Source organism: Paramormyrops kingsleyae, chromosome 1, assembly GCF_048594095.1.
Source record: "Paramormyrops kingsleyae isolate MSU_618 chromosome 1, PKINGS_0.4, whole genome shotgun sequence".
Taxonomy (NCBI): domain Eukaryota; kingdom Metazoa; phylum Chordata; class Actinopteri; order Osteoglossiformes; family Mormyridae; genus Paramormyrops; species Paramormyrops kingsleyae.
This window is the reverse complement of record NC_132797.1, coordinates 56,302,007-56,325,493: the sequence shown is the minus strand read 5'-3', so window position 1 is coordinate 56,325,493 and position 23,487 is coordinate 56,302,007.

The window sequence follows — 23,487 nt, the reverse complement described above, 5'->3', positions numbered from 1 at the left end:
TATAAGAGATCGACCTACCATTATAGGAAAATGTGTTTACGTGAAGAAATCATGACAAACTAATACGAAATGAAAATTTCATTATAACTTGAAATTCTGAGTTCATTTCATGAAACCTGCGCTTCCCCCATAAGAGTTCGACCTACCATTATAGGAAAATGTGTTTTCGTGAAGAAATCATGACAAACTAACACGAAATGAAGATTTCACTATAACTTGAAATTCTGAGTTCATTTCATGAAACCTGCGCTTCCCCATAAGAGTTCGACCTACCATTATAGGAAAATGTGTTTTCGTGAAGAAATCATGACAAACTAACACGAAATGAAGATTTCATTGTAACTTGAAATTCTGAGTTCATTTCATGAAACCTGCGCTTCCCCCATAAGAGTTCGATCTACCTTTATAGGAAAATGTGTTTTCGTGAAGAAATCATAAGAAACTAACACGAAATGAAGATTTCATTATAACTTGAAATTCTGAGTTCATTTCATGAAACCTGCGCTTCCCCTAAAGAGTTCGACCTACCATTATAGGAAAATGTGTTTACGTGAAGAAATCATGACAAACTAATACGAAATGAAGATTTCATTATAACTTGAAATTCTGAGTTCATTTCATGAAACCTGCGCTTCCCCTATAAGAGTTCGACCTACCATTATAGGAAAATGTGTTTACGTGAAGAAATCATGACAAACTAACACGAAATGAAGATTTCATTATAACTTGAAATTCTGAGTTCATTTCATGAAACCTGCGCTTCCCCTATAAGAGTTCGACCTACCATTATAGGAAAATGTGTTTACGTGAAGAAATCATGACAAACTAACACGAAATGAAGACTTCATTATAACTTGAAATTCTGAGTTCATTTCATGAAACCTGCGCTTCCCCTATAAGAGTTCGACCTACCATTATAGGAAAATGTGTTTACGTGAAGAAATCATGACAAACTAACACGAAATGAAGACTTCATTATAACTTGAAATTCTGAGTTCATTTCATGAAACCTGCGCTTCCCCTATAAGAGATCGATCTACCTTTATAGGAAAATGTGTTTTCGTGAAGAAATCATAACAAACTAACACGAAATGAAGATTTCATTATAACTTGAAATTCTGAGTTCATTTCATGAAACCTGCGCTTCCCCCATAAGAGTTCGACCTACCTTTATAAGAAAAATGTGTTTACGTGAAGAAATCAAAAGAAACTAACACGAAATGAAGATTTCATTATAACTTGAAATTCTGAGTTCATTTCATGAAACCTGCGCTTCCCGTATAAGAGATTGACCTACCTTTATAGGAAAATGTGTTTTCATGAAGAAATCAAAAGAAACTAACACGAAATGAAGATTTCATTATAACTTGAAATTCTGAGTTCATTTCATGAAACCTGCGCTTCCCCTATAAAAGTTCGACCTACCATTATAGGAAAATGTGTTTTCGTGAAGAAATCATGACAAACTAACACGAAATGAAGATTTCATTATAACATGAAATTCTGAGTTCATCTCATGAAACCTGCGCTTCCCCTATAAGAGTTCGACCTACCATTATAGGAAAATGTGTTTACGTGAAGAAATCATGACAAACTAACACGAAATGAAGATTTCATTATAACTTGAAATTCTGAGTTCATTTCATGAAACCTGCGCTTCCCCCATAAGAGTTCGACCTACCAATATAGGAAAAATGTGTTTACGTGAAGAAATCATAACAAACTAACACGAAATGAATATTTCATTATAACTTGAAATTCTGAGTTCATTTCATGAAACCTGCGCTTCCCCTAAAGAGTTCGACCTACCATTATAGGAAAATGTGTTTACGTGAAGAAATCATGACAAACTAATACGAAATGAAGATTTCATTATAACTTGAACTTCTGAGTTCATTTCATGAAACCTGCCCTTCTCCCATAAGAGTTCGACCTACCAATATAGGAAAATGTGTTTACGTGAAGAAATCATGACAAACTAACACGAAATGAAGATTTCATTATAACATGAAATACTGAGTTCAACTCATGAAACCTGCGCTTCCCCTATAAGAGTTCGACCTACCATTATAGGAAAATGTGTTTACGTGAAGAAATCATGACAAACTAACACGAAATGAAGATTTCATTATAACTTGAAATTCTGAGTTCATTTCATGAAACCTGCCCTTCTCCCATAAGAGTTCGACCTACCAATATAGGAAAATGTGTTTACGTGAAGAAATCATGACAAACTAACACGAAATGAAGATTTCATTATAACATGAAATTCTGAGTTCAACTCATGAAACCTGCGCTTCCCCTATAAGAGTTCGACCTACCATTATAGGAAAATGTGTTTACGTGAAGAAATCATGACAAACTAACACGAAATGAAGATTTCATTATAACTTGAAATTCTGAGTTCATTTCATGAAACCTGCCCTTCTCCCATAAGAGTTCGACCTACCAATATAGGAAAATGTGTTTACGTGAAGAAATCATGACAAACTAACACGAAATGAAGATTTCATTATAACTTGAAATTCTGAGTTCATTTCATGAAACCTGAGCTTCCCCCATAAGAGTTCGACCTACCATTATAGGAAAATGTGTTTACGTGAAGAAATCATGACAAACTAATACGAAATGAAAATTTCATTATAACTTGAAATTCTGAGTTCATTTCATGAAACCTGCGCTTCTCCCATAATAGTTCGACCTACCAATATAGGAAAATGTGTTTACGTGAAGAAATCATGACAAACTAACACGAAATGAAGATTTCATTATAACTTGAAATTCTGAGTTCATTTCATGAAACCTGAGCTTCCCCCATAAGAGTTCGACCTACCATTATAGGAAAATGTGTTTACGTGAAGAAATCATGACAAACTACTACGAAATGAAAATTTCATTATAACTTGAAATTCTGAGTTCATTTCATGAAACCTGCGCTTCCCCCATAAGAGTTCGACCTACCTTTATAGGAAAATGTGTTTCCGTGAAGAAATCATAAGAAACTAACACGAAATGAAGATTTAATTATAACTTGAAATTCTGAGTTCATTTCATGAAACCTGCGCTTCCCCTATAAGAGTTCGACCTACCATTATAGGAAAATGTGTTTACGTGAAGAAATCATGACAAACTAACACGAAATGAAGATTTCATTATAACTTGAAATTCTGAGTTCATTTCATGAAACCTGCACTTCCCCCATAAGAGTTCGACCTACCAATATAGGAAAAATGTGTTTACGTGAAGAAATCATGACAAACTAACACGAAATGAAGATTTCATTATAACTTGAATTTCTGAGTTCATTTCATGAAACCTGCGCTTCCCCCATAAGAGTTCGACCTACCATTATAGGAAAATGTGTTTTCGTGAAGAAATCATGACAAACTAATACGAAATGAAGATTTCATTATAACTTGAACTTCTGAGTTCATTTCATGAAACCTGCCCTTCTCCCATAAGAGTTCGACCTACCTTTATAGGAAAATGTGTTTTCGTGAAGAAATCATAAGAAACTAACACGAAATGAAGATTTAATTATAACTTGAAATTCTGAGTTCATTTCATGAAACCTGCGCTTCTCCCATAATAGTTCGACCTACCAATATAGGAAAATGTGTTTACGTGAAGAAATCATGACAAACTAACACGAAATGAAAATTTCATTATAACTTGAAATTCTGAGTTCATTTCATGAAACCTGCGCTTCCCCCATAAGAGTTCGACCTACCTTTATAGGAAAATGTGTTTCCGTGAAGAAATCATAAGAAACTAACACGAAATGAAGATTTAATTATAACTTGAAATTCTGAGTTCATTTCATGAAACCTGCGCTTCCCCTATAAGAGTTCGACCTACCATTATAGGAAAATGTGTTTACGTGAAGAAATCATGACAAACTAACACGAAATGAAGATTTCATTATAACTTGAAATTCTGAGTTCATTTCATGAAACCTGCACTTCCCCCATAAGAGTTCGACCTACCAATATAGGAAAATGTGTTTACGTGAAGTAATCATGACAAACTAACACGAAATGAAGATTTCATTATAACTTGAATTTCTGAGTTCATTTCATGAAACCTGCGCTTCCCCCATAAGAGTTCGACCTACCATTATAGGAAAATGTGTTTTCGTGAAGAAATCATGACAAACTAACACGAAATGAAGATTTCACTATAACTTGAAATTCTGAGTTCATTTCATGAAACCTGCGCTTCCCCCATAAGAGTTCGACCTACCAATATAGGAAAAATGTGTTTACGTGAAGAAATCATAACAAACTAACACGAAATGAATATTTCATTATAACTTGAAATTCTGAGTTCATTTCATGAAACCTGCGCTTCCCCTAAAGAGTTCGACCTACCATTATAGGAAAATGTGTTTACGTGAAGAAATCATGACAAACTAATACGAAATGAAGATTTCATTATAACTTGAACTTCTGAGTTCATTTCATGAAACCTGCCCTTCTCCCATAAGAGTTCGACCTACCAATATAGGAAAATGTGTTTACGTGAAGAAATCATGACAAACTAACACGAAATGAAGATTTCATTATAACATGAAATACTGAGTTCAACTCATGAAACCTGCGCTTCCCCTATAAGAGTTCGACCTACCATTATAGGAAAATGTGTTTACGTGAAGAAATCATGACAAACTAACACGAAATGAAGATTTCATTATAACTTGAAATTCTGAGTTCATTTCATGAAACCTGCCCTTCTCCCATAAGAGTTCGACCTACCAATATAGGAAAATGTGTTTACGTGAAGAAATCATGACAAACTAACACGAAATGAAGATTTCATTATAACATGAAATTCTGAGTTCAACTCATGAAACCTGCGCTTCCCCTATAAGAGTTCGACCTACCATTATAGGAAAATGTGTTTACGTGAAGAAATCATGACAAACTAACACGAAATGAAGATTTCATTATAACTTGAAATTCTGAGTTCATTTCATGAAACCTGCCCTTCTCCCATAAGAGTTCGACCTACCAATATAGGAAAATGTGTTTACGTGAAGAAATCATGACAAACTAACACGAAATGAAGATTTCATTATAACTTGAAATTCTGAGTTCATTTCATGAAACCTGAGCTTCCCCCATAAGAGTTCGACCTACCATTATAGGAAAATGTGTTTACGTGAAGAAATCATGACAAACTAATACGAAATGAAAATTTCATTATAACTTGAAATTCTGAGTTCATTTCATGAAACCTGCGCTTCTCCCATAATAGTTCGACCTACCAATATAGGAAAATGTGTTTTCGTGAAGAAATCATGACAAACTAACACGAAATGAAGATTTCATTGTAACTTGAAATTCTGAGTTCATTTCATGAAACCTGCGCTTCCCCCATAAGAGTTCGATCTACCTTTATAGGAAAATGTGTTTTCGTGAAGAAATCATAAGAAACTAACACGAAATGAAGATTTAATTATAACTTGAAATTCTGAGTTCATTTCATGAAACCTGCGCTTCTCCCATAATAGTTCGACCTACCAATATAGGAAAATGTGTTTACGTGAAGAAATCATGACAAACTAACATGAAATGAAGATTTCATTATAACTTGAAATTCTGAGTTCATTTCATGAAACCTGCACTTCCCCTATAAGAGATCGACCTACCATTATAGGAAAATGTGTTTACGTGAAGAAATCATGACAAACTAATACGAAATGAAGATTTCATTATAACTTGAACTTCTGAGTTCATTTCATGAAACCTGCCCTTCTCCCAAAAGAGTTCGACCTACCAATATAGGAAAATGTGTTTACGTGAAGAAATCATGACAAACTAACACGAAATGAAGATTTCATTATAACATGAAATTCTGAGTTCAACTCATGAAACCTGCGCTTCCCCTATAAGAGTTCGACCTACCATTATAGGAAAATGTGTTTACGTGAAGAAATCATGACAAACTAACACGAAATGAAGATTTCATTATAACTTGAAATTCTGAGTTCATTTCATGAAACCTGCGCTTCCCCTATAAGAGTTCGACCTACCATTATAGGAAAATGTGTTTACGTGAAGAAATCATGACAAACTAACACGAAATGAAGACTTCATTATAACTTGAAATTCTGAGTTCATTTCATGAAACCTGCGCTTCCCCTATAAGAGATCGATCTACCTTTATAGGAAAATGTGTTTTCGTGAAGAAATCATAACAAACTAACACGAAATGAAGATTTCATTATAACTTGAAATTCTGAGTTCATTTCATGAAACCTGCGCTTCCCCCATAAGAGTTCGACCTACCTTTATAGGAAAAATGTGTTTACGTGAAGAAATCAAAAGAAACTAACACGAAATGAAGATTTCATTATAACTTGAAATTCTGAGTTCATTTCATGAAACCTGCGCTTCCCGTATAAGAGATTGACCTACCTTTATAGGAAAATGTGTTTTCATGAAGAAATCAAAAGAAACTAACACGAAATGAAGATTTCATTATAACTTGAAATTCTGAGTTCATTTCATGAAACCTGCGCTTCCCCTATAAAAGTTCGACCTACCATTATAGGAAAATGTGTTTTCGTGAAGAAATCATGACAAACTAACACGAAATGAAGATTTCATTATAACATGAAATTCTGAGTTCATCTCATGAAACCTGCGCTTCCCCTATAAGAGTTCGACCTACCATTATAGGAAAATGTGTTTACGTGAAGAAATCATGACAAACTAACACGAAATGAAGATTTCATTATAACTTGAAATTCTGAGTTCATTTCATGAAACCTGCGCTTCCCCCATAAGAGTTCGACCTACCAATATAGGAAAAATGTGTTTACGTGAAGAAATCATAACAAACTAACACGAAATGAATATTTCATTATAACTTGAAATTCTGAGTTCATTTCATGAAACCTGCGCTTCCCCTAAAGAGTTCGACCTACCATTATAGGAAAATGTGTTTACGTGAAGAAATCATGACAAACTAATACGAAATGAAGATTTCATTATAACTTGAACTTCTGAGTTCATTTCATGAAACCTGCCCTTCTCCCATAAGAGTTCGACCTACCAATATAGGAAAATGTGTTTACGTGAAGAAATCATGACAAACTAACACGAAATGAAGATTTCATTATAACATGAAATACTGAGTTCAACTCATGAAACCTGCGCTTCCCCTATAAGAGTTCGACCTACCATTATAGGAAAATGTGTTTACGTGAAGAAATCATGACAAACTAACACGAAATGAAGATTTCATTATAACTTGAAATTCTGAGTTCATTTCATGAAACCTGCCCTTCTCCCATAAGAGTTCGACCTACCAATATAGGAAAATGTGTTTACGTGAAGAAATCATGACAAACTAACACGAAATGAAGATTTCATTATAACATGAAATTCTGAGTTCAACTCATGAAACCTGCGCTTCCCCTATAAGAGTTCGACCTACCATTATAGGAAAATGTGTTTACGTGAAGAAATCATGACAAACTAACACGAAATGAAGATTTCATTATAACTTGAAATTCTGAGTTCATTTCATGAAACCTGCCCTTCTCCCATAAGAGTTCGACCTACCAATATAGGAAAATGTGTTTACGTGAAGAAATCATGACAAACTAACACGAAATGAAGATTTCATTATAACTTGAAATTCTGAGTTCATTTCATGAAACCTGAGCTTCCCCCATAAGAGTTCGACCTACCATTATAGGAAAATGTGTTTACGTGAAGAAATCATGACAAACTAATACGAAATGAAAATTTCATTATAACTTGAAATTCTGAGTTCATTTCATGAAACCTGCGCTTCTCCCATAATAGTTCGACCTACCAATATAGGAAAATGTGTTTACGTGAAGAAATCATGACAAACTAATACGAAATGAAGATTTCATTATAACTTGAACTTCTGAGTTCATTTCATGAAACCTGCCCTTCTCCCATAAGAGTTCGACCTACCTTTATAGGAAAATGTGTTTTCGTGAAGAAATCATAAGAAACTAACACGAAATGAAGATTTAATTATAACTTGAAATTCTGAGTTCATTTCATGAAACCTGCGCTTCTCCCATAATAGTTCGACCTACCAATATAGGAAAATGTGTTTACGTGAAGAAATCATGACAAACTAACACGAAATGAAGATTTCATTATAACTTGAAATTCTGAGTTCATTTCATGAAACCTGAGCTTCCCCCATAAGAGTTCGACCTACCATTATAGGAAAATGTGTTTACGTGAAGAAATCATGACAAACTACTACGAAATGAAAATTTCATTATAACTTGAAATTCTGAGTTCATTTCATGAAACCTGCGCTTCCCCCATAAGAGTTCGACCTACCTTTATAGGAAAATGTGTTTCCGTGAAGAAATCATAAGAAACTAACACGAAATGAAGATTTAATTATAACTTGAAATTCTGAGTTCATTTCATGAAACCTGCGCTTCCCCTATAAGAGTTCGACCTACCATTATAGGAAAATGTGTTTACGTGAAGAAATCATGACAAACTAACACGAAATGAAGATTTCATTATAACTTGAAATTCTGAGTTCATTTCATGAAACCTGCACTTCCCCCATAAGAGTTCGACCTACCAATATAGGAAAAATGTGTTTACGTGAAGAAATCATGACAAACTAACACGAAATGAAGATTTCATTATAACTTGAATTTCTGAGTTCATTTCATGAAACCTGCGCTTCCCCCATAAGAGTTCGACCTACCATTATAGGAAAATGTGTTTTCGTGAAGAAATCATGACAAACTAATACGAAATGAAGATTTCATTATAACTTGAACTTCTGAGTTCATTTCATGAAACCTGCCCTTCTCCCATAAGAGTTCGACCTACCTTTATAGGAAAATGTGTTTTCGTGAAGAAATCATAAGAAACTAACACGAAATGAAGATTTAATTATAACTTGAAATTCTGAGTTCATTTCATGAAACCTGCGCTTCTCCCATAATAGTTCGACCTACCAATATAGGAAAATGTGTTTACGTGAAGTAATCATGACAAACTAACACGAAATGAAGATTTCATTATAACTTGAATTTCTGAGTTCATTTCATGAAACCTGCGCTTCCCCCATAAGAGTTCGACCTACCATTATAGGAAAATGTGTTTTCGTGAAGAAATCATGACAAACTAACACGAAATGAAGATTTCACTATAACTTGAAATTCTGAGTTCATTTCATGAAACCTGCGCTTCCCCCATAAGAGTTCGACCTACCAATATAGGAAAAATGTGTTTACGTGAAGAAATCATAACAAACTAACACGAAATGAATATTTCATTATAACTTGAAATTCTGAGTTCATTTCATGAAACCTGCGCTTCCCCTAAAGAGTTCGACCTACCATTATAGGAAAATGTGTTTACGTGAAGAAATCATGACAAACTAACACGAAATGAAGATTTCATTATAACTTGAAATTCTGAGTTCATTTCATGAAACCTGCCCTTCTCCCATAAGAGTTCGACCTACCAATATAGGAAAATGTGTTTACGTGAAGAAATCATGACAAACTAACACGAAATGAAGATTTCATTATAACATGAAATTCTGAGTTCAACTCATGAAACCTGCGCTTCCCCTATAAGAGTTCGACCTACCATTATAGGAAAATGTGTTTACGTGAAGAAATCATGACAAACTAACACGAAATGAAGATTTCATTATAACTTGAAATTCTGAGTTCATTTCATGAAACCTGCCCTTCTCCCATAAGAGTTCGACCTACCAATATAGGAAAATGTGTTTACGTGAAGAAATCATGACAAACTAACACGAAATGAAGATTTCATTATAACTTGAAATTCTGAGTTCATTTCATGAAACCTGAGCTTCCCCCATAAGAGTTCGACCTACCATTATAGGAAAATGTGTTTACGTGAAGAAATCATGACAAACTAATACGAAATGAAAATTTCATTATAACTTGAAATTCTGAGTTCATTTCATGAAACCTGCGCTTCTCCCATAATAGTTCGACCTACCAATATAGGAAAATGTGTTTTCGTGAAGAAATCATGACAAACTAACACGAAATGAAGATTTCATTGTAACTTGAAATTCTGAGTTCATTTCATGAAACCTGCGCTTCCCCCATAAGAGTTCGATCTACCTTTATAGGAAAATGTGTTTTCGTGAAGAAATCATAAGAAACTAACACGAAATGAAGATTTAATTATAACTTGAAATTCTGAGTTCATTTCATGAAACCTGCGCTTCTCCCATAATAGTTCGACCTACCAATATAGGAAAATGTGTTTACGTGAAGAAATCATGACAAACTAACATGAAATGAAGATTTCATTATAACTTGAAATTCTGAGTTCATTTCATGAAACCTGCACTTCCCCTATAAGAGATCGACCTACCATTATAGGAAAATGTGTTTACGTGAAGAAATCATGACAAACTAATACGAAATGAAGATTTCATTATAACTTGAACTTCTGAGTTCATTTCATGAAACCTGCCCTTCTCCCAAAAGAGTTCGACCTACCAATATAGGAAAATGTGTTTACGTGAAGAAATCATGACAAACTAACACGAAATGAAGATTTCATTATAACATGAAATTCTGAGTTCAACTCATGAAACCTGCGCTTCCCCTATAAGAGTTCGACCTACCATTATAGGAAAATGTGTTTACGTGAAGAAATCATGACAAACTAACACGAAATGAAGATTTCATTATAACTTGAAATTCTGAGTTCATTTCATGAAACCTGCCCTTCTCCCATAAGAGTTCGACCTACCAATATAGGAAAATGTGTTTAAGTGAAGAAATCATGACAAACTAACACGAAATGAAGATTTCATTATAACATGAAATTCTGAGTTCAACTCATGAAACCTGCGCTTCCCCTATATGAGTTCGACCTACCATTATAGGAAAATGTGTTTACGTGAAGAAATCATGACAAACTAACACGAAATGAAGATTTCATTATAACTTGAAATTCTGAGTTCATTTCATGAAACCTGAGCTTCCCCCATAAGAGTTCGACCTACCATTATAGGAAAATGTGTTTTCGTGAAGAAATCATGACAAACTAACACGAAATGAAGATTTCATTGTAACTTGAAATTCTGAGTTCATTTCATGAAACCTGCGCTTCCCCCATAAGAGTTCGATCTACCTTTATAGGAAAATGTGTTTTCGTGAAGAAATCATAAGAAACTAACACGAAATGAAGATTTCATTATAACTTGAAATTCTGAGTTCATTTAATGAAACCTGCACTTCCCCTATAAGAGTTCGACCTACCATTATAGGAAAATGTGTTTACGTGAAGAAATCATGACAAACTAATACGAAATGAAAATTTCATTATAACTTGAAATTCTGAGTTCATTTCATGAAACCTGCGCTTCCCCCATAAGAGTTTGACCTACCTTTATAGGAAAAATGTGTTTACGTGAAGAAATCATAACAAACTAACACGAAATGAAGATTTCATTATAACTTGAAATTCTGAGTTCATTTCATGAAACCTGCGCTTCCCCTATAAGAGATCGACCTACCTTTATAGGAAAATGTGTTTTCGTGAAGAAATCATAACAAACTAACACGAAATGAAGATTTCATTATAACTTGAAATTCTGAGTTCATTTCATGAAACCTGCGCTTCCCCTATAAGAGATCGACCTACCATTATAGGAAAATGTGTTTACGTGAAGAAATCATGACAAACTAATACGAAATGAAAATTTCATTATAACTTGAAATTCTGAGTTCATTTCATGAAACCTGCGCTTCCCCCATAATAGTTCGACCTACCATTATAGGAAAATGTGTTTTCGTGAAGAAATCATGACAAACTAACACGAAATGAAGATTTCACTATAACTTGAAATTCTGAGTTCATTTCATGAAACCTGCGCTTCCCCCATAAGAGTTTGACCTACCATTATAGGAAAATGTGTTTTCGTGAAGATATCATGACAAACTAACACGAAATGAAGATTTCATTGTAACTTGAAATTCTGAGTTCATTTCATGAAACCTGCGCTTCCCCCATAAGAGTTCGATCTACCTTTATAGGAAAATGTGTTTTCGTGAAGAAATCATAAGAAACTAACACGAAATGAAGATTTCATTATAACTTGAAATTCTGAGTTCATTTCATGAAACCTGCGCTTCCCCTAAAGAGTTCGACCTACCATTATAGGAAAATGTGTTTACGTGAAGAAATCATGACAAACTAATACGAAATGAAGATTTCATTATAACTTGAAATTCTGAGTTCATTTCATGAAACCTGCGCTTCCCCTATAAGAGTTCGACCTACCATTATAGGAAAATGTGTTTACGTGAAGAAATCATGACAAACTAACACGAAATGAAGATTTCATTATAACTTGAAATTCTGAGTTCATTTCATGAAACCTGCGCTTCCCCTATAAGAGTTCGACCTACCATTATAGGAAAATGTGTTTACGTGAAGAAATCATGACAAACTAACACGAAATGAAGACTTCATTATAACTTGAAATTCTGAGTTCATTTAATGAAACCTGCACTTCCCCTATAAGAGTTCGACCTACCATTATAGGAAAATGTGTTTACGTGAAGAAATCATGACAAACTAATACGAAATGAAAATTTCATTATAACTTGAAATTCTGAGTTCATTTCATGAAACCTGCGCTTCCCCCATAAGAGTTTGACCTACCTTTATAGGAAAAATGTGTTTACGTGAAGAAATCATAACAAACTAACACGAAATGAAGATTTCATTATAACTTGAAATTCTGAGTTCATTTCATGAAACCTGCGCTTCCCCTATAAGAGATCGACCTACCTTTATAGGAAAATGTGTTTTCGTGAAGAAATCATAACAAACTAACACGAAATGAAGATTTCATTATAACTTGAAATTCTGAGTTCATTTCATGAAACCTGCGCTTCCCCTATAAGAGATCGACCTACCTTTATAGGAAAATGTGTTTTCGTGAAGAAATCATAACAAACTAACACGAAATGAAGATTTCATTATAACTTGAAATTCTGAGTTCATTTCATGAAACCTGCGCTTCCCCCATAAGAGTTCGACCTACCTTTATAGGAAAAATGTGTTTACGTGAAGAAATCAAAAGAAACTAACACGAAATGAAGATTTCATTATAACTTGAAATTCTGAGTTCATTTCATGAAACCTGCGCTTCCCGTATAAGAGATTGACCTACCTTTATAGGAAAATGTGTTTTCATGAAGAAATCAAAAGAAACTAACACGAAATGAAGATTTCATTATAACTTGAAATTCTGAGTTCATTTCATGAAACCTGCGCTTCCCCTATAAAAGTTCGACCTACCATTATAGGAAAATGTGTTTTCGTGAAGAAATCATGACAAACTAACACGAAATGAAGATTTCATTATAACATGAAATTCTGAGTTCATCTCATGAAACCTGCGCTTCCCCTATAAGAGTTCGACCTACCATTATAGGAAAATGTGTTTACGTGAAGAAATCATGACAAACTAACACGAAATGAAGATTTCATTATAACTTGAAATTCTGAGTTCATTTCATGAAACCTGCGCTTCCCCCATAAGAGTTCGACCTACCAATATAGGAAAAATGTGTTTACGTGAAGAAATCATAACAAACTAACACGAAATGAATATTTCATTATAACATGAAATTCTGAGTTCAACTCATGAAACCTGCGCTTCCCCTATAAGAGTTCGACCTACCATTATAGGAAAATGTGTTTACGTGAAGAAATCATGACAAACTAACACGAAATGAAGATTTCATTATAACTTGAAATTCTGAGTTCATTTCATGAAACCTGCCCTTCTCCCATAAGAGTTCGACCTACCAATATAGGAAAATGTGTTTACGTGAAGAAATCATGACAAACTAACACGAAATGAAGATTTCATTATAACTTGAAATTCTGAGTTCATTTCATGAAACCTGAGCTTCCCCCATAAGAGTTCGACCTACCATTATAGGAAAATGTGTTTACGTGAAGAAATCATGACAAACTAATACGAAATGAAAATTTCATTATAACTTGAAATTCTGAGTTCATTTCATGAAACCTGCGCTTCTCCCATAATAGTTCGACCTACCAATATAGGAAAATGTGTTTACGTGAAGAAATCATGACAAACTAACACGAAATGAAGATTTCATTATAACTTGAAATTCTGAGTTCATTTCATGAAACCTGCACTTCCCCTATAAGAGATCGACCTACCATTATAGGAAAATGTGTTTACGTGAAGAAATCATGACAAACTAATACGAAATGAAGATTTCATTATAACTTGAACTTCTGAGTTCATTTCATGAAACCTGCCCTTCTCCCATAAGAGTTCGACCTACCTTTATAGGAAAATGTGTTTACGTGAAGAAATCATGACAAACTAACACGAAATGAAGATTTAATTATAACTTGAAATTCTGAGTTCATTTCATGAAACCTGCGCTTCTCCCATAATAGTTCGACCTACCAATATAGGAAAATGTGTTTACGTGAAGAAATCATGACAAACTAACACGAAATGAAGATTTCATTATAACTTGAAATTCTGAGTTCATTTCATGAAACCTGAGCTTCCCCCATAAGAGTTCGACCTACCATTATAGGAAAATGTGTTTACGTGAAGAAATCATGACAAACTAATACGAAATGAAAATTTCATTATAACTTGAAATTCTGAGTTCATTTCATGAAACCTGCGCTTCCCCTATAAGAGATCGACCTACCTTTATAGGAAAATGTGTTTTCGTGAAGAAATCATAACAAACTAACACGAAATGAAGATTTCATTATAACTTGAAATTCTGAGTTCATTTCATGAAACCTGCCCTTCTCCCATAAGAGTTCGACCTACCAATATAGGAAAATGTGTTTACGTGAAGAAATCATGACAAACTAACACGAAATGAAGATTTCATTATAACTTGAAATTCTGAGTTCATTTCATGAAACCTGCACTTCCCCCATAAGAGTTCGACCTACCAATATAGGAAAAATGTGTTTACGTGAAGAAATCATGACAAACTAACACGAAATGAAGATTTCATTATAACTTGAATTTCTGAGTTCATTTCATGAAACCTGCGCTTCCCCTATAAGAGATCGACCTACCATTATAGGAAAATGTGTTTACGTGAAGAAATCATGACAAACTAATACGAAATGAAAATTTCATTATAACTTGAAATTCTGAGTTCATTTCATGAAACCTGCGCTTCCCCTATAAGAGATCGACCTACCATTATAGGAAAATGTGTTTACGTGAAGAAATCATGACAAACTAATACGAAATGAAGATTTCATTATAACTTGAATTTCTGAGTTCATTTCATGAAACCTGCGCTTCCCCTATAAGAGATCGACCTACCATTATAGGAAAATGTGTTTTCGTGAAGAAATCATGACAAACTAACACGAAATGAAGATTTCATTGTAACTTGAAATTCTGAGTTCATTTCATGAAACCTGCGCTTCCCCCATAAGAGTTCGATCTACCTTTATAGGAAAATGTGTTTTCGTGAAGAAATCATAAGAAACTAACACGAAATGAAGATTTCATTATAACTTGAAATTCTGAGTTCATTTCATGAAACCTGCGCTTCCCCTAAAGAGTTCGACCTACCATTATAGGAAAATGTGTTTACGTGAAGAAATCATGACAAACTAATACGAAATGAAGATTTCATTATAACTTGAAATTCTGAGTTCATTTCATGAAACCTGCGCTTCCCCTATAAGAGTTCGACCTACCATTATAGGAAAATGTGTTTACGTGAAGAAATCATGACAAACTAACACGAAATGAAGATTTCATTATAACTTGAAATTCTGAGTTCATTTCATGAAACCTGCGCTTCCCCTATAAGAGTTCGACCTACCATTATAGGAAAATGTGTTTACGTGAAGAAATCATGACAAACTAACACGAAATGAAGACTTCATTATAACTTGAAATTCTGAGTTCATTTAATGAAACCTGCACTTCCCCTATAAGAGTTCGACCTACCATTATAGGAAAATGTGTTTACGTGAAGAAATCATGACAAACTAATACGAAATGAAAATTTCATTATAACTTGAAATTCTGAGTTCATTTCATGAAACCTGCGCTTCCCCCATAAGAGTTTGACCTACCTTTATAGGAAAAATGTGTTTACGTGAAGAAATCATAACAAACTAACACGAAATGAAGATTTCATTATAACTTGAAATTCTGAGTTCATTTCATGAAACCTGAGCTTCCCCCATAAGAGTTCGACCTACCATTATAGGAAAATGTGTTTACGTGAAGAAATCATGACAAACTAATACGAAATGAAAATTTCATTATAACTTGAAATTCTGAGTTCATTTCATGAAACCTGCGCTTCCCCCATAAGAGTTCGACCTACCTTTATAGGAAAATGTGTTTCCGTGAAGAAATCATAAGAAACTAACACGAAATGAAGATTTAATTATAACTTGAAATTCTGAGTTCATTTCATGAAACCTGCGCTTCCCCTATAAGAGTTCGACCTACCATTATAGGAAAATGTGTTTACGTGAAGAAATCATGACAAACTAACACGAAATGAAGATTTCATTATAACTTGAAATTCTGAGTTTATTTCATGAAACCTGCCCTTCTCCCATAAGAGTTCGACCTACCAATATAGGAAAATGTGTTTACGTGAAGAAATCATGACAAACTAACACGAAATGAAGATTTCATTATAACATGAAATTCTGAGTTCAACTCATGAAACCTGCGCTTCCCCTATAAGAGTTCGACCTACCATTATAGGAAAATGTGTTTACGTGAAGAAATCATGACAAACTAATACGAAATGAAAATTTCATTATAACTTGAAATTCTGAGTTCATTTCATGAAACCTGCGCTTCTCCCATAATAGTTCGACCTACCAATATAGGAAAATGTGTTTACGTGAAGAAATCATGACAAACTAACACGAAATGAAGATTTCATTATAACTTGAAATTCTGAGTTCATTTCATGAAACCTGCACTTCCCCTATAAGAGATCGACCTACCATTATAGGAAAATGTGTTTACGTGAAGAAATCATGACAAACTAACACGAAATGAAGATTTCATTATAACTTGAATTTCTGAGTTCATTTCATGAAACCTGCGCTTCCCCTATAAGAGATCGACCTACCATTATAGGAAAATGTGTTTACGTGAAGAAATCATGACAAACTAACACGAAATGAAGATTTCATTATAACATGAAATTCTGAGTTCATTTCATGAAACCTGCGCTTCCCCTATATGAGTTCGACCTACCATTATAGGAAAATGTGTTTACGTGAAGAAATCATGACAAACTAACACGAAATGAAGATTTCATTATAACTTGAAATTCTGAGTTCATTTCATGAAACCTGAGCTTCCCCCATAAGAGTTCGACCTACCATTATAGGAAAATGTGTTTACGTGAAGAAATCATGACAAACTAATACGAAATGAAAATTTCATTATAACTTGAAATTCTGAGTTCATTTCATGAAACCTGCGCTTCTCCCATAATAGTTCGACCTACCAATATAGGAAAATGTGTCTACGTGAAGAAATCATGACAAACTAACACGAAATGAAGATTTCATTATAACTTGAAATTCTGAGTTCATTTCATGAAACCTGCGCTTCCCCTATAAGAGATCGACCTACCATTATAGGAAAATGTGTTTACGTGAAGAAATCATGACAAACTAATACGAAATGAAAATTTCATTATAACTTGAAATTCTGAGTTCATTTCATGAAACCTGCGCTTCCCCCATAATAGTTCGACCTACCATTATAGGAAAATGTGTTTACGTGAAGAAATCATGACAAACTAACACGAAATGAAGATTTCATTATAACATGAAATTCTGAGTTCAACTCATGAAACCTGCGCTTCCCCTATAAGAGTTCGACCTACCATTATAGGAAAATGTGTTTACGTGAAGAAATCATGACAAACTAACACGAAATGAAGATTTCATTATAACTTGAAATTCTGAGTTCATTTCATGAAACCTGCGCTTCCCCCATAAGAGTTCGACCTACCTTTATAGGAAAAATGTGTTTACGTGAAGAAATCAAAAGAAACTAACACGAAATGAAGATTTCATTATAACTTGAAATTCTGAGTTCATTTCATGAAACCTGCGCTTCCCGTATAAGAGATTGACCTACCTTTATAGGAAAATGTGTTTTCATGAAGAAATCAAAAGAAACTAACACGAAATGAAGATTTCATTATAACTTGAAATTCTGAGTTCATTTCATGAAACCTGCGCTTCCCCTATAAAAGTTCGACCTACCATTATAGGAAAATGTGTTTTCGTGAAGAAATCATGACAAACTAACACGAAATGAAGATTTCATTATAACATGAAATTCTGAGTTCATCTCATGAAACCTGCGCTTCCCCTATAAGAGTTCGACCTACCATTATAGGAAAATGTGTTTACGTGAAGAAATCATGACAAACTAACACGAAATGAAGATTTCATTATAACTTGAAATTCTGAGTTCATTTCATGAAACCTGCGCTTCCCCCATAAGAGTTCGACCTACCAATATAGGAAAAATGTGTTTACGTGAAGAAATCATAACAAACTAACACGAAATGAATATTTCATTATAACTTGAAATTCTGAGTTCATTTCATGAAACCTGCGCTTCCCCTAAAGAGTTCGACCTACCATTATAGGAAAATGTGTTTACGTGAAGAAATCATGACAAACTAATACGAAATGAAGATTTCATTATAACTTGAACTTCTGAGTTCATTTCATGAAACCTGCCCTTCTCCCATAAGAGTTCGACCTACCAATATAGGAAAATGTGTTTACGTGAAGAAATCATGACAAACTAACACGAAATGAAGATTTCATTATAACTTGAAATTCTGAGTTCATTTCATGAAACCTGCGCTTCCCCTATAAGAGATCGATCTACCTTTATAGGAAAATGTGTTTTCGTGAAGAAATCATAACAAACTAACACGAAATGAAGATTTCATTATAACTTGAAATTCTGAGTTCATTTCATGAAACCTGCGCTTCCCCCATAAGAGTTCGACCTACCTTTATAGGAAAAATGTGTTTACGTGAAGAAATCAAAAGAAACTAACACGAAATGAAGATTTCATTATAACTTGAAATTCTGAGTTCATTTCATGAAACCTGCGCTTCCCGTATAAGAGATTGACCTACCTTTATAGGAAAATGTGTTTTCATGAAGAAATCAAAAGAAACTAACACAAAATGAAGATTTCATTATAACTTGAAATTCTGAGTTCATTTCATGAAACCTGCGCTTCCCCTATAAAAGTTCGACCTACCATTATAGGAAAATGTGTTTTCGTGAAGAAATCATGACAAACTAACACGAAATGAAGATTTCATTATAACATGAAATTCTGAGTTCATCTCATGAAACCTGCGCTTCCCCTATAAGAGTTCGACCTACCATTATAGGAAAATGTGTTTACGTGAAGAAATCATGACAAACTAACACGAAATGAAGATTTCATTATAACTTGAAATTCTGAGTTCATTTCATGAAACCTGCGCTTCCCCCATAAGAGTTCGACCTACCAATATAGGAAAAATGTGTTTACGTGAAGAAATCATAACAAACTAACACGAAATGAATATTTCATTATAACTTGAAATTCTGAGTTCATTTCATGAAACCTGCGCTTCCCCTAAAGAGTTCGACCTACCATTATAGGAAAATGTGTTTACGTGAAGAAATCATGACAAACTAATACGAAATGAAGATTTCATTATAACTTGAACTTCTGAGTTCATTTCATGAAACCTGCCCTTCTCCCATAAGAGTTCGACCTACCAATATAGGAAAATGTGTTTACGTGAAGAAATCATGACAAACTAACACGAAATGAAGATTTCATTATAACATGAAATACTGAGTTCAACTCATGAAACCTGCGCTTCCCCTATAAGAGTTCGACCTACCATTATAGGAAAATGTGTTTACGTGAAGAAATCATGACAAACTAACACGAAATGAAGATTTCATTATAACTTGAAATTCTGAGTTCATTTCATGAAACCTGCCCTTCTCCCATAAGAGTTCGACCTACCAATATAGGAAAATGTGTTTACGTGAAGAAATCATGACAAACTAACACGAAATGAAGATTTCATTATAACATGAAATTCTGAGTTCAACTCATGAAACCTGCGCTTCCCCTATAAGAGTTCGACCTACCATTATAGGAAAATGTGTTTACGTGAAGAAATCATGACAAACTAACACGAAATGAAGATTTCATTATAACTTGAAATTCTGAGTTCATTTCATGAAACCTGCCCTTCTCCCATAAGAGTTCGACCTACCAATATAGGAAAATGTGTTTACGTGAAGAAATCATGACAAACTAACACGAAATGAAGATTTCATTATAACTTGAAATTCTGAGTTCATTTCATGAAACCTGAGCTTCCCCCATAAGAGTTCGACCTACCATTATAGGAAAATGTGTTTACGTGAAGAAATCATGACAAACTAATACGAAATGAAAATTTCATTATAACTTGAAATTCTGAGTTCATTTCATGAAACCTGCGCTTCTCCCATAATAGTTCGACCTACCAATATAGGAAAATGTGTTTACGTGAAGAAATCATGACAAACTAACACGAAATGAAGATTTCATTATAACTTGAAATTCTGAGTTCATTTCATGAAACCTGCGCTTCTCCCATAATAGTTCGACCTACCAATATAGGAAAATGTGTTTACGTGAAGAAATCATGACAAACTAACACGAAATGAAGATTTCATTATAACTTGAAATTCTGAGTTCATTTCATGAAACCTGAGCTTCCCCCATAAGAGTTCGACCTACCATTATAGGAAAATGTGTTCACGTGAAGAAATCATGACAAACTAATACGAAATGAAAATTTCATTATAACTTGAAATTCTGAGTTCATTTCATGAAACCTGCGCTTCCCCCATAAGAGTTCGACCTACCTTTATAGGAAAATGTGTTTCCGTGAAGAAATCATAAGAAACTAACACGAAATGAAGATTTAATTATAACTTGAAATTCTGAGTTCATTTCATGAAACCTGCGCTTCCCCTATAAGAGTTCGACCTACCATTATAGGAAAATGTGTTTACGTGAAGAAATCATGACAAACTAACACGAAATGAAGATTTCATTATAACTTGAAATTCTGAGTTTATTTCATGAAACCTGCCCTTCTCCCATAAGAGTTCGACCTACCAATATAGGAAAATGTGTTTCCGTGAAGAAATCATGACAAACTAACACGAAATGAAGATTTCATTATAACATGAAATTCTGAGTTCAACTCATGAAACCTGCGCTTCCCCTATAAGAGTTCGACCTACCATTATAGGAAAATGTGTTTACGTGAAGAAATCATGACAAACTAACACGAAATGAAGATTTCATTATAACTTGAAATTCTGAGTTCATTTCATGAAACCTGCCCTTCTCCCATAAGAGTTCGACCTACCAATATAGGAAAATGTGTTTACGTGAAGAAATCATGACAAACTAACACGAAATGAAGATTTCATTATAACATGAAATTCTGAGTTCAACTCATGAAACCTGCGCTTCCCCTATAAGAGTTCGACCTACCATTATAGGAAAATGTGTTTACGTGAAGAAATCATGACAAACTAACACGAAATGAAGATTTCATTATAACTTGAAATTCTGAGTTCATTTCATGAAACCTGCCCTTCTCCCATAAGAGTTCGACCTACCAATATAGGACAATGTGTTTACGTGAAGAAATCATGACAAACTAACACGAAATGAAGATTTCATTGTAACTTGAAATTCTGAGTTCATTTCATGAAACCTGAGCTTCCCCCATAAGAGTTCGACCTACCATTATAGGAAAATGTGTTTACGTGAAGAAATCATGACAAACTAATACGAAATGAAAATTTCATTATAACTTGAAATTCTGAGTTCATTTCATGAAACCTGCGCTTCTCCCATAATAGTTCGACCTACCAATATAGGAAAATGTGTTTACGTGAAGAAATCATGACAAACTAACACGAAATGAAGATTTCATTATAACTTGAAATTCTGAGTTCATTTCATGAAACCTGCACTTCCCCTATAAGAGATCGACCTACCATTATAGGAAAATGTGTTTACGTGAAGAAATCATGACAAACTAACACGAAATGAAGATTTCATTATAACTTGAATTTCTGAGTTCATTTCATGAAACCTGCGCTTCCCCTATAAGAGATCGACCTACCATTATAGGAAAATGTGTTTACGTGAAGAAATCATGACAAACTAACACGAAATGAAGATTTCATTATAACATGAAATTCTGAGTTCATTTCATGAAACCTGCGCTTCCCCTATATGAGTTCGACCTACCATTATAGGAAAATGTGTTTACGTGAAGAAATCATGACAAACTAACACGAAATGAAAATTTCATTATAACTTGAAATTCTGAGTTCATTTCATGAAACCTGCGCTTCTCCCATAATAGTTCGACCTACCAATATAGGAAAATGTGTTTACGTGAAGAAATCATGACAAACTAACACGAAATGAAGATTTCATTATAACTTGAAATTCTGAGTTCATTTCATGAAACCTGCGCTTCTCCCATAATAGTTCGACCTACCAATATAGGAAAATGTGTTTACGTGAAGAAATCATGACAAACTAACACGAAATGAAGATTTCATTATAACTTGAAATTCTGAGTTCATTTCATGAAACCTGAGCTTCCCCCATAAGAGTTCGACCTACCATTATAGGAAAATGTGTTTACGTGAAGAAATCATGACAAACTAACACGAAATGAAGATTTCATTATAACTTGAAATTCTGAGTTCATTTCATGAAACCTGAGCTTCCCCCATAAGAGTTCGACCTACCATTATAGGAAAATGTGTTCACGTGAAGAAATCATGACAAACTAATACGAAATGAAAATTTCATTATAACTTGAAATTCTGAGTTCATTTCATGAAACCTGCGCTTCCCCCATAAGAGTTCGACCTACCTTTATAGGAAAATGTGTTTCCGTGAAGAAATCATAAGAAACTAACACGAAATGAAGATTTAATTATAACTTGAAATTCTGAGTTCATTTCATGAAACCTGCGCTTCCCCCATAAGAGTTCGACCTACCAATATAGGAAAATGTGTTTACGTGAAGAAATCATGACAAACTAACACGAAATGAAGATTTCATTATAACTTGAAATTCTGAGTTCATTTCATGAAACCTGAGCTTCCCCCATAAGAGTTCGACCTACCATTATAGGAAAATGTGTTTACGTGAAGAAATCATGACAAACTAATACGAAATGAAAATTTCATTATAACTTGAAATTCTGAGTTCATTTCATGAAACCTGCGCTTCTCCCATAATAGTTCGACCTACCAATATAGGAAAATGTGTTTACGTGAAGAAATCATGA